Source organism: Piliocolobus tephrosceles, chromosome 4, assembly GCF_002776525.5.
Source record: "Piliocolobus tephrosceles isolate RC106 chromosome 4, ASM277652v3, whole genome shotgun sequence".
NCBI classification, from domain to species: domain Eukaryota; kingdom Metazoa; phylum Chordata; class Mammalia; order Primates; family Cercopithecidae; genus Piliocolobus; species Piliocolobus tephrosceles.
Window position 1 is genome coordinate 49,734,164 of NC_045437.1, and position 13,374 is coordinate 49,747,537.

General features: G+C 45.0%; 1 protein-coding gene across 7 annotated transcripts in view; it reads left to right on the top strand.

The window, feature by feature from the left end:
* The first annotated feature begins 1,826 nt into the window (after positions 1 to 1,826).
* The window catches only part of CCDC125 (coiled-coil domain containing 125), a 51,332-nt gene continuing 39,784 nt past the window's right edge, over positions 1,827 to 13,374 (top strand). For 3 of the 7 annotated variants that reach the window (XM_023207908.1, XM_023207912.1, XM_023207913.1), the window contains exon 1: positions 1,827 to 1,910. The gene's annotated coding sequence lies outside the window, so the exon portion shown is untranslated. The other 4 variants (XM_023207911.1, XM_023207916.1, XM_023207909.1 and 1 more) reach the window with 4 other exon arrangements.

Consider the following 13,374-nt stretch of genomic DNA (forward strand, 5'->3'; position numbering starts at 1 on the left):
CTCATATGACCCAGTAGTCTCATTCCTAGGCAGCTTTTATATCTTTTATCATTTTTCTAAGTTTAAGACACCTTTGGTCAGGCACAGTGGCTCATGCCTATAATCTCAGCATTTTGGGAGGCCAATGCAGGTGAATCATCTGAGGTCAGGAGTTTGAGACCAGCCTGACCAACATGGAGAAACCCCCTTTCTACTAAAAATACAAAATTAACTGAGCGTGGTGGTGCATACCTGTAATCCCAACTGCTCCAGAGGATGAGGCAGGAGAATCACCTGAACCCCGAAGGCAGAGGTTGCAGTGAGCCGAGATCCTGCCATTGCACTGCAGCCTGGGCAACAAGAGCAAAACTATCTCAAACAAAACAAAAACTCCTTTTCTTTCCTCATTAATTTGCGACCACGTCTGTCCGGAACTTGTGGGACGTCCTTGTCTTCATCAGGTTGGCGGATACTCCAGCATGGCCTGCTGGCTGCTGAGGCCACCATCCGCAGGCTCAGTGGCTCCGTGGTCGCTCCTTCGGGCTGCCGCCTCCAGACGGAGCCAGACAGCCGCATCTTTGCAGTGGACGCCGCCCGCCCCCCAAAGTCTGTTTTTCAATGACAGGCTCTACCTCTGAACCTCAGCTTAGATCCACCTTTCTCTCTCTCTCTCTTTTTTTTTAAGCAAAGTCTTGCTCTGTCACCCAGGCTGGAGTGCAGTGGCGCGATCTAGGCTCACGGCGAACTCCACTTTCCGGGTTCAAGCGATTCTCCTACCTCAGCCACCTGGGCAGCTGGGAATAGAGGCACCTGCCATCACGGCCGGCTAATTTTTGTATTTTTAGTGGAGATGGGTTTCATCATGTTGTCCAGGCTGGTCTCAAATTCCTGACCTCAGGTGATTCACCCACCTCGGCCTCCCAAAGTACTGGGTTAACAGGCGTGAGCCACTGTGCCCGGCCCGGTCTAACTTTCTCTTACAGGATTCCTAGATACTTAATATTTGGTTTTGGTTTGTTTCTTTTTTGAGACGGTCTCCACTCCGTCGCCCAGGCTGGAGTGCAGTGGTTACTGTATCTTCGATCTCCCAGGCTCACGGGATCCTCCCATCTGACGGCCTCCCGGCCTCCCGGCCTCCCGAGTAGCTGGGACTACAGGCATGCACCACATCCGCTACTTTTTAATTTTTTTGTTTTTTGTTTTTTTTGAGATGGAGACTGCTCTGTTGCCCAGGCTGGAGTGCAGTGGCGAGATCTCGACTCACAGCAAGCTCCGCCTCCCGGGTTCACGCTATTCTCCTGCCTAACCTTCCCGAGTAGCTGGGACTATAGATGCCCTCCACCATGCCCAGCTAATTTTTTGTATTTTTAGTAGAGACGGGGTTTCACTGTGTTAGCCAGGATGGTCTAACACAGGATCTCCTGACCTCGTGAACCGCCCGCCTCGGCCTCCTAAAGTGCTGGGATTACAGGCGCGAGCCACCGCGCCCTGCCCTACTTTTAAAATTTTTGGTAGAGTGGGGTCTCATCATGTTGGCCATGCTGGTCTCGAATTCCTGGCCTCAAGCGATCCTCCTGCCTTGGCCTCCCAAAAGCTGGGATTACAGGTGTGAACCACCGCGCCAGTATGAGCCTCAATGTTTGAACCATAGAATTTTACATGTATTGACATACGCCCCTTCTTATTGTTGTAAATCTCATGTCATTTTGTATATTGGTTACCTGCAGTTGGCTTTGGAGCTGAGATGGACAGAGCTAACATCAGGTTGCACACAAGAACCGAGTGAGGTCCCGAAAAAGCGCGAGCTGCCTCCATCGCCCAGGGTGACCTCACTGGCGTTTCCTGTCTGGGACTGCGCCCACGCGGTCACGTGGCCTGGAGGGCGCGCGGCCGCAGCGGCGCACGCGCACGGAGAGGAGGCTCCTTGCCAGGTGAGCTAGCTGACGGGGGCGCCGGGGCGGTAGGAGGGCGCTGCTCGCTGAGCCGGAGTCTGGGCTCCGGTGCTCGCCACGGACCTTGAGAGGGTACCCGGGGTCAGACCTGGCAGGTGGGAACCGGGAGTGGGGAGGATCCAGGGCGGGGGCGGGATACGCATATTCGTGGAAACTCTGCGGGTTGTGGAAAAACTGCCCCAACTGGCTCCTTTTCCCTGAATGCCAGTTTAGTGGCCTCGTCTGATAAGAAAAAAATAAGAAATAGATTTCAGAGACCCTATTTCTCTCTCTCTCCCTCCCCACCTCCTTTATTTTTTTTCTTTTCTGTTAATTTTGAGCCTTAGAAAACTATAGCGCCAGTGTCCTGGTTTGGATCCTGAAACAGAAAAAGAACATTAGTGGAAAAAATAATAAAGGCTGTGGTTTAGTTAATAGCATGTACCCATGTTAATTTCTTAATTTTGACAAATTGTACACAAATGTTAACATTAGAGGAATTTGGGTAAAAGGTATACAGGAATTCTTAGTACTATCTTTGCAACGTACTGTACATCTAAAATTATTCTGAAATGAAAAGTTAAGAAACAAAATCCTAAAGCAAAGTGCAGCAGGCCATTGTTCACCAGGGAGGGCTCAAGTTAGTTCCTCATTGCCAGGGAGTTAGGCATGTTTGACCAACTTGTTTGCTAAGGCAGAGTTGTCAGGCTACTGAGTGCAGATTCTTCTGTCCAAAGGTTTCCCGGCAGGAATCGGTTTTCTCTTTCGATTCTATCAGATATCTTTGGAACACCTGTTGTGCATAAGCAAACGAGACACAAAAAGTCTCTGCACAAGAGAATATACAGTCAGTTTAGGTCAGGTAGGAAGTAAGCACTAGTGGGGCCGGGCGCGGTGGCTCAAGCCTGTAATCCCAGCACTTTGGGAGGCCGAGACGGGCGGATCACGAGGTCAGGAGATCGAGACCCTCCTGGCTAACACGGTGAAACCCCGTCTCTACTAAAAATACAAAAAATTAGCCGGGCGAGGTGGTGGGCGCCTGTGGTCCCAGCCACTCGGGAGGCTGAGGCAGGAGAATGGCGTGAACCCAGGAGGCAGAGGTTGCGGTGAGCTGAGATCCGGCCACTGCACTCTAGCCTGGGCGACAGAGCAAGACTCCGTCTCAAAAAAAAAAAAAAAAAAAAAGGAAGTAAGCACTAGTAAAAAGATTCAGTAAAACCTCCCAGAACTGGGAAGACTCAGATGTGGAAGAAATCACATCTGGTCCAAGGGAGTCAGGAAGGCTACTGGAGGGAGTGCTGTCCTGAACTGAGGTGGGTCTGAGAGGAGACAGCATTTCTGGGGTGAAGAATGGCACCAACAGAGGCTTGCAGGTGACCAAGCTGAGCTGAGGGAAGAGCCCTGGGAGCAAGTGCAGTTCCTCTTATGTGGAGGCACAGGGTACATCCAGGGAGTACTGCCAGATGAAACTGGAGCTTAGTTGTAGAAAACAGGGTGACACTTCAGTTGGATACATTATTTTCATTTTTATGTTTTTGAAACGGAGTTTCGACTGGACACTGTGGCTCACGCCTGTAATCCCAGCACTTTGGGAGACCGGTCGGCAGATCTCCTGAGGTCTGGAGTTCAAAATCAGCCTGGCCAACATGGTGAAACCCCATCTCTACAAAAATACAATATTTAGCCGGGTGTGGTGGTGGGCGCCTGTTATCTCAGCTACTGAGGAGGTTGAGGTGGGAGAATCACTTGAACCTGGGAGGTGGAGGTTACAGTGAGCCGAGATCGCACCATTGAACTCTAGTGTGGGCGACAGACAATGGTGCTGTCTCAGCACCAATGTCACCATTGAGCCTCAACCTCCCAGGTTCAAGCGATTCTCCTGCCTCAGCCTCCCAAGTAGCTAGGATTAAAGGCACCCACCGGCATACCTGGCTAATTTTTGTATTTTTAGTAGAGATGAGGTTTTACCATGTTGGTCAGGCTGGTCACGAACTCCTGACCTCAGGTGATCTGCCCTCCTCAGCCTCCCAAAGTGCTCGAATTACATGTGTGAGCCACTGTGCCCAGCCTAAATTTTTTTAAAAAAGGGAAACAGGGTGACATTGACTCTAATTATACATGCCATGGGAGCCATGGAATGTTTTACAGCAAGACAGAGACATCATTCGGTTTGTGCTTGGATATTATTGACTTGGCAGCAGTATGTAGGTTGGCTTGAAGTAGAACAATTAGGGAATTATCAGGCTAGCCTTGGGGAATTAAAGACAAGTTTCACCAGGGCAGTGAAATTAATGTGCGAAAAATGACATGGTTTAGGGAGGTTTTTGTGGATGTAGAAGACCTAGCAACTGAAGGCATGTGAAGAACAAAGAGGAAAAACAATTCCAAAGTTTTGCTCCTGAGTGTTTTGGAGCATGGTTGAGGCATTTGCAGAAATAGAGGACTCAGAAGGAAACCTGGTTTGGGGGCTGAGAGGATAGTGAATTTTTATTTTTTTTAGATGGAGTCTTACTCTGTCGCCCAGGCTGGAGTGCAGTGGTGCGATGTTGGCTCACTGCAACCTCACTGCAACCTCTGCCTCCTGGGTTCAAGCGATTCTCCTGCCTCAGCCTCCCGAGTGGCTGGGACTACAGGTATGTACCACCGTGCCCGGCTAATTTTTGTATTTTTAGTAGAGACGGGGTTTCACTATGTTGGCCAGGCTGGTCTCGAACCCCTGACCTCATGATCCGCCCACCTCAGCCTCCAGTGTGCTGGGATTATAGGCTGGCCATGAATTTGTTTTTGAGCAAGATGTTCTTGGATTGATGGCGGGATAGCCAGTTGGAGATGTGTATTTAAGAGTAGTAAGCTAGGAAGCCATACATTTACAAAAGGGACAGGAAAAAGAAAAGGAGTCTGAGAGGACAGATATGAGGCAGTTAGGGAAGGAGAAGGAGAAGATCTCTATTTCTTGGGGCTTCAGGAGTCAAGTGGACCTGGACTTAGTGAGTCAGTAGTGTCACAGCTCCTGCAAAGGTGAAGGAGGCTGAAGAATGAGACTTGATCTTGGATTTATCTATGAGGAAGTCACGGTCATCTTTTAAAGAGTTGTTTTAGTGGAAAAGTGAGATGACTGCTAACAGACTATAATCTATTCATCCTACAGCCTTTCCCAAGTGGTCAGAGGACTGGACAAAGAGCCAAAAATATTGTTTCTAGTCCCCGCTGTGCTGCTAACTACCATTGTATTTGGGGCAAGTCACGTATGTCTGGACTGGAATAGAAAAAAATACATCTGAGCTGGGCTTGGTGACTCACGCCTGTAATCCCAGCACTTTGGGAGGCCGAGGCAGGTGGATCATCTGAGGTCAGGAGTTTGAGACCAGCCTGGCCAACATGGTGAAATCCCATCTGTACTAAAAATACGAAAATTAGCTGGGTGTGGTGGTAGGCACCTGTAATCCCAGCTACTCGGAAGGCTGAGGTGGGAGAATCGCTTGAACCCAGGAGGCAGAGGTTGCAGTGAGCCGTGATCACGCCATTGCCTGGGTGATAAGAACAAAACTGAGTCTCAAAAAAAAAAAAAAAAAAAAAAGACATTAATCCTGGCTGGGCATGGTGGCTCACACCTGTAATCTCAGCACTTTGGGAGGCCAAGGCAGAAAGATTACTTGAGCCCAGGAGTTTGAGACCAGCCTGGGCAATATAAGGAGACCTTGTCTCTACAAAACATACAAAAATTAGCCTCTACAAGAACAAAAAAATTAGTCAGGTGTGGTGGCACAGGCCTATAATCCCAGCTACTTGGGAGGCTGAGATGGGAGGATCTTGAGCCCAGGGGTTGAGGCTGCAGTGAGCTGTGATTGTGCCACTGCACTCTAGCCTGGTCAGCAGACTGAGACTCTGTCCATATGAAAATAAAGACTTTAATCCTAAAAGCTGACACGTCTATTTTAGACAGCATATATTGGTTCGAGTCGTCTTTTAAAAGTCAAAGGTAGGCCGGGCGTGGTGGCTCACATCTGTAATCCCAGCACTTTGGGAGGCCGAGGTAGGCGGATCACGAGGTCAGGAGATCAAGACCAAGACCATCCTGGCTAACACGGTGAAACCCCATCTCTGCTAAAAAATACAAAAAATTAGCCGGGCGTGGTGGCAGGCACCTATAGTCCCAGCTATTCGGGAGGCTGAGGCAGGAGAATGGCGTGAACCCAGGAGGCGGAGTTTGCAGTGAGCCAAGATGGCACCACTGCACTCCAGCCTAGGGGACAGAGTGAGACTCCCTCTCAAAAAAAAAAAAAAAAAAAAGTCAAAAGTATAAAGTATGAAGGAACCTCCGTGTTTATCTATTCAAGATAACCGTACAGTACAGAATCAGCTGTAGATATTCTTCGATTTCATGGTACTGTTAAAGAAATACAATATTGTAAAAATGTTATATGGAAAAACACTCTAATCCTACTAATTTATTTTCATCTTTTGTTTTTCTTCTAATCTTTGTCCCTAGTACAGACAACTTTGAATTCTGATTTTTATGTTTTACACTTGTATATGTGAACATTTATCATGTTGCTGCATAGTCTATACTACATAGTATTTTTATTTATTTTTTATTTTTTTATTTTTATTTTTTGAGATGGAGTTTCACTCTTGTTTCCCAGGCTGGAGATTATGCTTAAACCATGTTAAATATACTATAACTCTAATACTTACTTAGTTAATTTTGTTTAATTACATAGTATTTTATAAAGTTGTTAAACCAAGATTTAACTATTTCTTTATTGTTCAACATATTTTATTACTTTCTAATTTTGTCCAATTAGAAATTAAATGATGGAGTAAATCGCTGAATGGATTGAACATAAAACAGGCATAAATACAGACATATTTTAATTTAAAAAATTAAAACAAAAAAAGTCTGGGCGTGGTGGCTCACGCCTGTAATCCCAGCACTTTGGCAGGCAGAGGTGAGTGGATTGCCTGAGGTCACGAGTTCAAGAGTAACCTGGCTAACATGGTGAAACCTTGTCTCTACTAAAATACAAAAATTAGCCGAGCATGGTGGCAGGTGCCTATAATCTCCCGTTACCTGAGAGGCTGAGGCATGAGAATTGCTACAACCTGGGAGGCAGAGGTTGCAGTGAATTGAGATTGCGCCATTGCACTCCAGCCTGGGTGATAGAGTGAGACTCCATCTCAAAAAAAAAAAAAAAAAGCCCTCAATAAAACCAAAAGGACCCTTTTATTCCCAGCAAAACCTACAAACCTAATAGTCTGGAGAACATGTTTCATGGAGCACACTTTGAAAAATGCTGATACAGAAACAATTTTAGAGCTCTGAAGAACCAAAAATCTAGTCCCCTAAATTGACAATTGAAGAAAATAATATTCAAATTCAATAAACATTGATCTGGCTACCATAGTTGATTTCAAATGTATCAGTGGTACCCAAAAGTGTCCCCATAAGGTAGTTATGCTTAAACCCCGTTAAGAAATAAAACAGGCTCTAAGAAGTTAAATGACTTACCCAAGATCAAAAAGCGGCAAGTGGTGAAGTGAGATTTGAACCCAGATCTCTTCTCCATTAATACATCCTGCTGCTTCCCTGGTCATCAACCCTGAATACATTAAACTGGTTGAATAGTAACTTCAAATATTTTCACTTTTGTAGAAGTAATGTGTTTCAAAAGTGAAGTTTAATTTGTATGGTATTTCATGTTACCTTACTATTAGCATATAAACAGTGGGAGAATAGGCCAGGCGCACTGGCTCACACCTGTAATCCCAGCACTTTGGGAGACCAAGGCGGGCAGATCACGAGGTCAGGAGATCGAGACCATCCTGGCTAACATGGTGAAACCCCGTCTCTACTAAAAATACAAAAAATTAGCCGGGAGTGGTGGCAGGCACCTTTAGTCCAGCTACTCGAGAGGCTGAGGCAGGAGAATGGCATGAACCCGGGAGGCAGAGCTTGCATTGAGCCAAGATGACACCACTGCACTCCAGCGTGGGCGACAGAGCAAGACTCTACCTAAAAAAAAAAAAAAAAAGAAAAAAAAAAGTGGGAGAATATACAGTCAGCAGTCCCTGAAGTTACATTTTATTTTATTTGTTTTTAGAGACAGGGTCTTGCTCTGTTGACCAGACTACAGTGCAGTGGCATGATCACAGCTCACTGCAGGCTCGACTTCCCACCTCAGGCTCCAGTGTAGCTTGGGACTACAGGTGTGCACCACCATGCCCAGCAATTTTCTTTTTTTCCCTTTTTTTGTAGAGATGAGGTCTCACTGTGTTGCCCAGGCTGGTCTGAACTACTAGGCTCATGCAGTCCTCCTCCTTTGGCCTCACAAAGTGCGGGAATTACAGGCATGAGCTACCATTCCCAGCCTGAAATTAAGTTTAAGAAACAGTGGCTAGGGATAAAAAACAAAGAAAATAACAACAACAACAACAACAAAACCTCATTATGTTTAACTCTGAATAGCAGGAAGATGTACCCATGATGCCTGAATTTATGTGGTGGATTGAAAAATGTTCTTAGCTAACTCTACAATTGCTTACTCTTTCCTTTTACAGCTTTTTCCCCTTGTGTTGACCAATTTCATTTTCTTCTCTGCTGCCTGCCTAATCCTGACCACACCCTTCTTAATGCAGGCCAGAGGTTGCCCTTAGTAAGCAGGAGTCTACTGCACTAGAGGTAAAACACAGCCTCCCAAGGGATTATTTTTTGATTCAATAAACATCTTCTTATCTACCTTGACAAAATAGATAAATCTCCTTTTTAAGGAAATAATCTTGTAAAAGAACCAAGATGATTTTATAAAATGGCTCCAGAATGTCTGTTAGATGTTGCTCAAACTAGGTATTTTAGACTTTTACTTTAAGTTCTATTTGAAGTCATAAATAATAGAAACTTGGTATACTCTGATGTTAATTTCGTTGAAATTCTCCAAGTAATAGAAAACAGTGGTTAAGAGCGTTGGCTCTGACATCAGACATCTGGATTAAAAATCTGTCTCTGGGCCAGGGGTGGTAGCTCATGCCTGTAATCCCAGGACTTAGGGAGGCTGAGGTAGAAGGATCCCTTGAGGTCAGAAGTTCAAGACCAGCTGGCCCGAGACCCTGTTTCTACAAAAAGAATTAAAAATTAGCCTGGCAACGTGGTACACATCTCTTGTCCCAGCTACTTTGGAGACTGAGGTGGGAGAATCACTTGAGCCTAAGAGGTCGGGGCTGCAGTGAGCTGTGGATGCATTGCTGCACTTCAGCCTAAGCAACAAGCAACAGAGTGAGACGCTGTCCCTTTGTTTTTTTTTTTGAGACAGAGTTTCGCTTTTTCACCCAGGTTGGAGTGCAGTGGCACAATCTTGGCTTACCACAATCTCTGCCTTCTGGTTTCAAGTGATTCTCCTGCCTCAGCCTCCTGAGTAGCTGTGATTACAGGCGCCCACCACTACATCCGACTAATTTTTGTCTTCTTAGTAGAGATGAGGTTTCACTACGTTGGTTAGGCTGGTCTTGAACTCTTGACCTCGTGATCCACCCACCTTGACCTTCCAAAAGTGCTGGAATTACAGACGTGAGCCACCGTGCCCAGCCCGAGACCCTGTCTCTTAAAGAAAAAAAATCCATCTCCACTTCTGGTTGGCTGTGTTAGTCTCTGTCTGCTTCAGTTTAATTTTCATACTTAATAATGGTATTGTCTTACAGAGTGTTTGTAAAGAATAAATGTAATAATCTAAGGCACTTAAAACTGTCCAGCACATGGAAAGCAGGCAACAAGTACTAGGTATTCTTACATCTTTTTTTTTTTTTTTTTGAGGCAGGGTCTCACTGTGTTGCCCAGGCTGGAGTGCAGTGGCATAATTTTGACTCACTGCAACCCCGCTTGCCGGGTTCAAGCCATTCGCCTGCCTCAGCCTCCCAAATAGCTGGGTCTACAGGCGTGCACCACCACACCTGGCTAATTTTTTGTATTTTTTAGTAGAGACGAGGTTTCACCATGTTGACCAGGCAGGTCTTGAACTCCTGACCTCAGGTGATCTGCCCACCTTGGCCTCCCAAACTGCTGAGATTGCAGGCGTGAACCACCACACCCAGCCTAATGATTTTTAATAAGTAGCCACTCTAGTGAAGATATAGAGGTTTTCCATTACCTCAGAAAACTTCCCTCATGCCCTTTGTGGTCATTTCTCCCATGCCAAGCAGCCATTAATTTGTTTACCATCATTGTACGTTAGTTTTGCCAGTATTTCATACAGTATGTGCTGTTGTTTATTTATTTATTGTTTTAATTAGTGATGGGGATCTCGCTATGTTGCCCAGGCTGGTTTCCAACTCCTGGCCTCAAGTGATCCTTACCTCAGCCTTCTGAAATGCTGGGATTACAGGTGGGAGCCACCACATCTGGCCTAGTATGTGCTTTTTTGTTAGCATAATGTCTGGGAAAGTCATTGCATATATCAGAAATGCATTGTTCTTTACTGACAAATATATTCTGTTGTATGGACAGACCACAGTTTCTTTGTTTTACTGCAGATGGACACTTGGGTTGTTTCCAGTTTTTGACAAATCGAGTGATGTATGAATATTCATGCACACATCTTAGTATGGATATAGGGTTCTATTTCTCTTGAGTAAATCCTGAAGAATGCAGTTGCCAGGTCACATGTTTATAAGAAGCTGTCAAATTGTTTTCCACAGTGGTTGTACCATGTTTTACTCACATCACCAATGTATGAGAGTTTCAGTACTCCACATCCTCAGCAGCACTTGGAATTGTCAGTGCTGTGAGGTGGGATCTCACTGTGGTTTAAGTTATAATTGCCTGATGACTAATGATGCTGAGCATCTTTCCATCCATATATCTTCTTTTATGACATATCTGTTCAAATCTTTTAAGAGTCTTTGTTTTTAACATTGAAAATATATGGCATTTTGACCCTAAAAATGACTGAAATTCCTTAATACATGGTCAGATTTGTTTGGTATCTATATAAGGTTTTAATAGTGGAAGAATAGAGATCTCCACAACAAATGCAAGACTGAGATTAAATGTCTTCGGAAGTTTTGGCAAGCAGCTACTTAAACAGCAGGATATTTAGAGAAAAATGTTAGATGTGTTTATACCCCCACACCCCACTTTTTTTTTTAATGAGCCTTGAGAGAAGGATGAAATATTTCTAAATAGCTATAGCAAAGCAGCTGTTTTGAAATGCCTGGTGGTGAAAGTCCCTCTTAACTGCACTCTGTACTGGAGGCACAAGGTTGAGCATTTCTGCTTCTCCCACCTGCTTCACTGTCACCAAGTAGGTGACTGGGGTGGTCTCCATGTGGGGAGGGTTGAGTGATACTAGTTGATCTGTAGGCATTTTTGCCAGGAGAAGTTTTCTGCAGGAAAGAAAGGCAGGCATAACTCCTCTGTGTCTGCTGTGGAGTCCTGCTAGCGTGCCAGTTTTGTTTTTCTGCCCTAAAAGCAAGTACAGTCTAACCAAACCTGTTCTGGGTGGCCTGAGGTAGGATAGGAGCTCCGTGGGTTCCACATTGGTTGATTCAAGCAACCAGGATTGAAAATATTTGGAAAAAAAAAATCCACAGTGCTCCAAAAACAAAGATGAATTTGCAGCACTCAGAATATGAGGTTAAATCCACGGGAATGAAGTGATGTATAGGCATTGTATTAGATATTATAAGTAATTTAGAGACAATTGAAAATATATATAAAGTACCCAGGAGGATGTGCCTAGATAATATGCAAATATGATACATTTTTATTAACAAATTAACAAAAAGTTTTTTGAGATAGAGTGTTGCTCTGTAGCTCAAGCTGGAGTGTAGAGGCACAGTTATGGCTCACTGCAGCCTTCACCTCCCAGACCCAAGCAATTCTCCCACCTCAGCCTCCTGAGTAGGCATGTGCCACCAGCTAATTTTTTAAAAAAATTTTGGGCCGGGTGCTGTGACTCACGCCTGTAATCTGAGCACTTTGGGAGGCCGAGGCGGGTGTATCATGATGTCAGGAGTTTGAGACCAGCCTGACTAACATGGTGAAACCCCGTCTCTACTAAAAATACAAAAATTAACCAGGTGTGGTGCCACGCGCCTGTAATCCCAGCTACTCAGGAGGTTGAACCAGGAGAATTGCTTGAATCCAGGAAGTGGAGGTTGCAGTGAGCCGAGATTGCACCACGGCACTCCAGCCTGGGTGACAGAGCAAGACGCTGTCTCAAAAAAAAAAAAAAAAAATTTTTTTTTTTGTAGAGACAGGTTCTCACTGTGTTGCCCAGGCTGGTCTCAAAGTCCTCAGCTCAAGCAATCCTCTAACCTCAGCCTCCCAAAGCCTTGATATTACAAGTGTGAGCCACCATGCCTGGCTAAGAATTTGAAGATCCAAGGAAATACACAGGGGTCCTGGAACCAGTTCCCCTTGGATTCCTTGGGATGATTGTATTTTAGTTTGTTTCTTTATTCCTCTCTTCCTTTATTTGGTTACTAAACAAGTATTTATTGAGTGTGGAGTATATCTGCTCCCCACCCCCACGTGGTGCCTCACTCCTGTCATCCCAGCTACTCCGGAGGCCGAGTTGGGAGAATCACTTGACCCCATGAGTTGGAGACCAGCCTGGGCAACATGGCTAGACCTCGTCTCTCAAACAAACAAATGAAAAAACAAAACCCAGCTGGCGCGGTGGCTCACGCCTGTAATCCTAGCACTTTGGGAGGCCGAGGCAGGTGGATCACCTGAGGTCAGGAGTTCGAGAACAGCCTGATCAACATGGAGAAACCCCATCTCTACTAAAAAAAAAAAAAAATAGAAAATTAGCCGGGCATGGTGGCGCATGGTGGTAATTCGAGATACTTGGGAGGCTGAGGCAGGATAATCACTTGAACCCGGGAGGCGGAGGTTGCAGTGAGTCAAGATTGCGCCACTGCACTCCAGCCTGGGCAACAAGAGCGAAGCTCCGTCTAAAAAAAAAAGAGTTCTGAAATATTAAATACTTATAATTGGATTGCAAGGGCATTTATGTACGAGTGCATTCCTGGGATATTCATGCCTGTATAATACAGGAAGAAACTTTTTTCCCTGAAAAATTCAGCTTTATTGTACAGTTATGCACCAAATTATGTTTCAGTCAGTGACAGACCACATAGAGAGTGGTGGTCCCATAAGATACTATTGTATTTTTACTGTTCCTTTTCTATGTTTAGGTATGTCTACATACACAAATATTGATCTATGTGTAACGATTTCCTACAGTATTCAGTGCTATAACATGCTATACATGTTTGTAGACTAGGAACTATAGGCTAAGCCATGTAGCCCAGGGGTATAGTAGGCTGTACTATCTAGGTTTGTATATGTATGCTCTGTGATGTTCACACAATGACAAAATTGCCTAACAACACATTTCTCAGAATGTATTCCCATGATTGAGTGACACATGACTTTACTGATGAGTTTTTTTTTTTTTTGGTTAGGCTT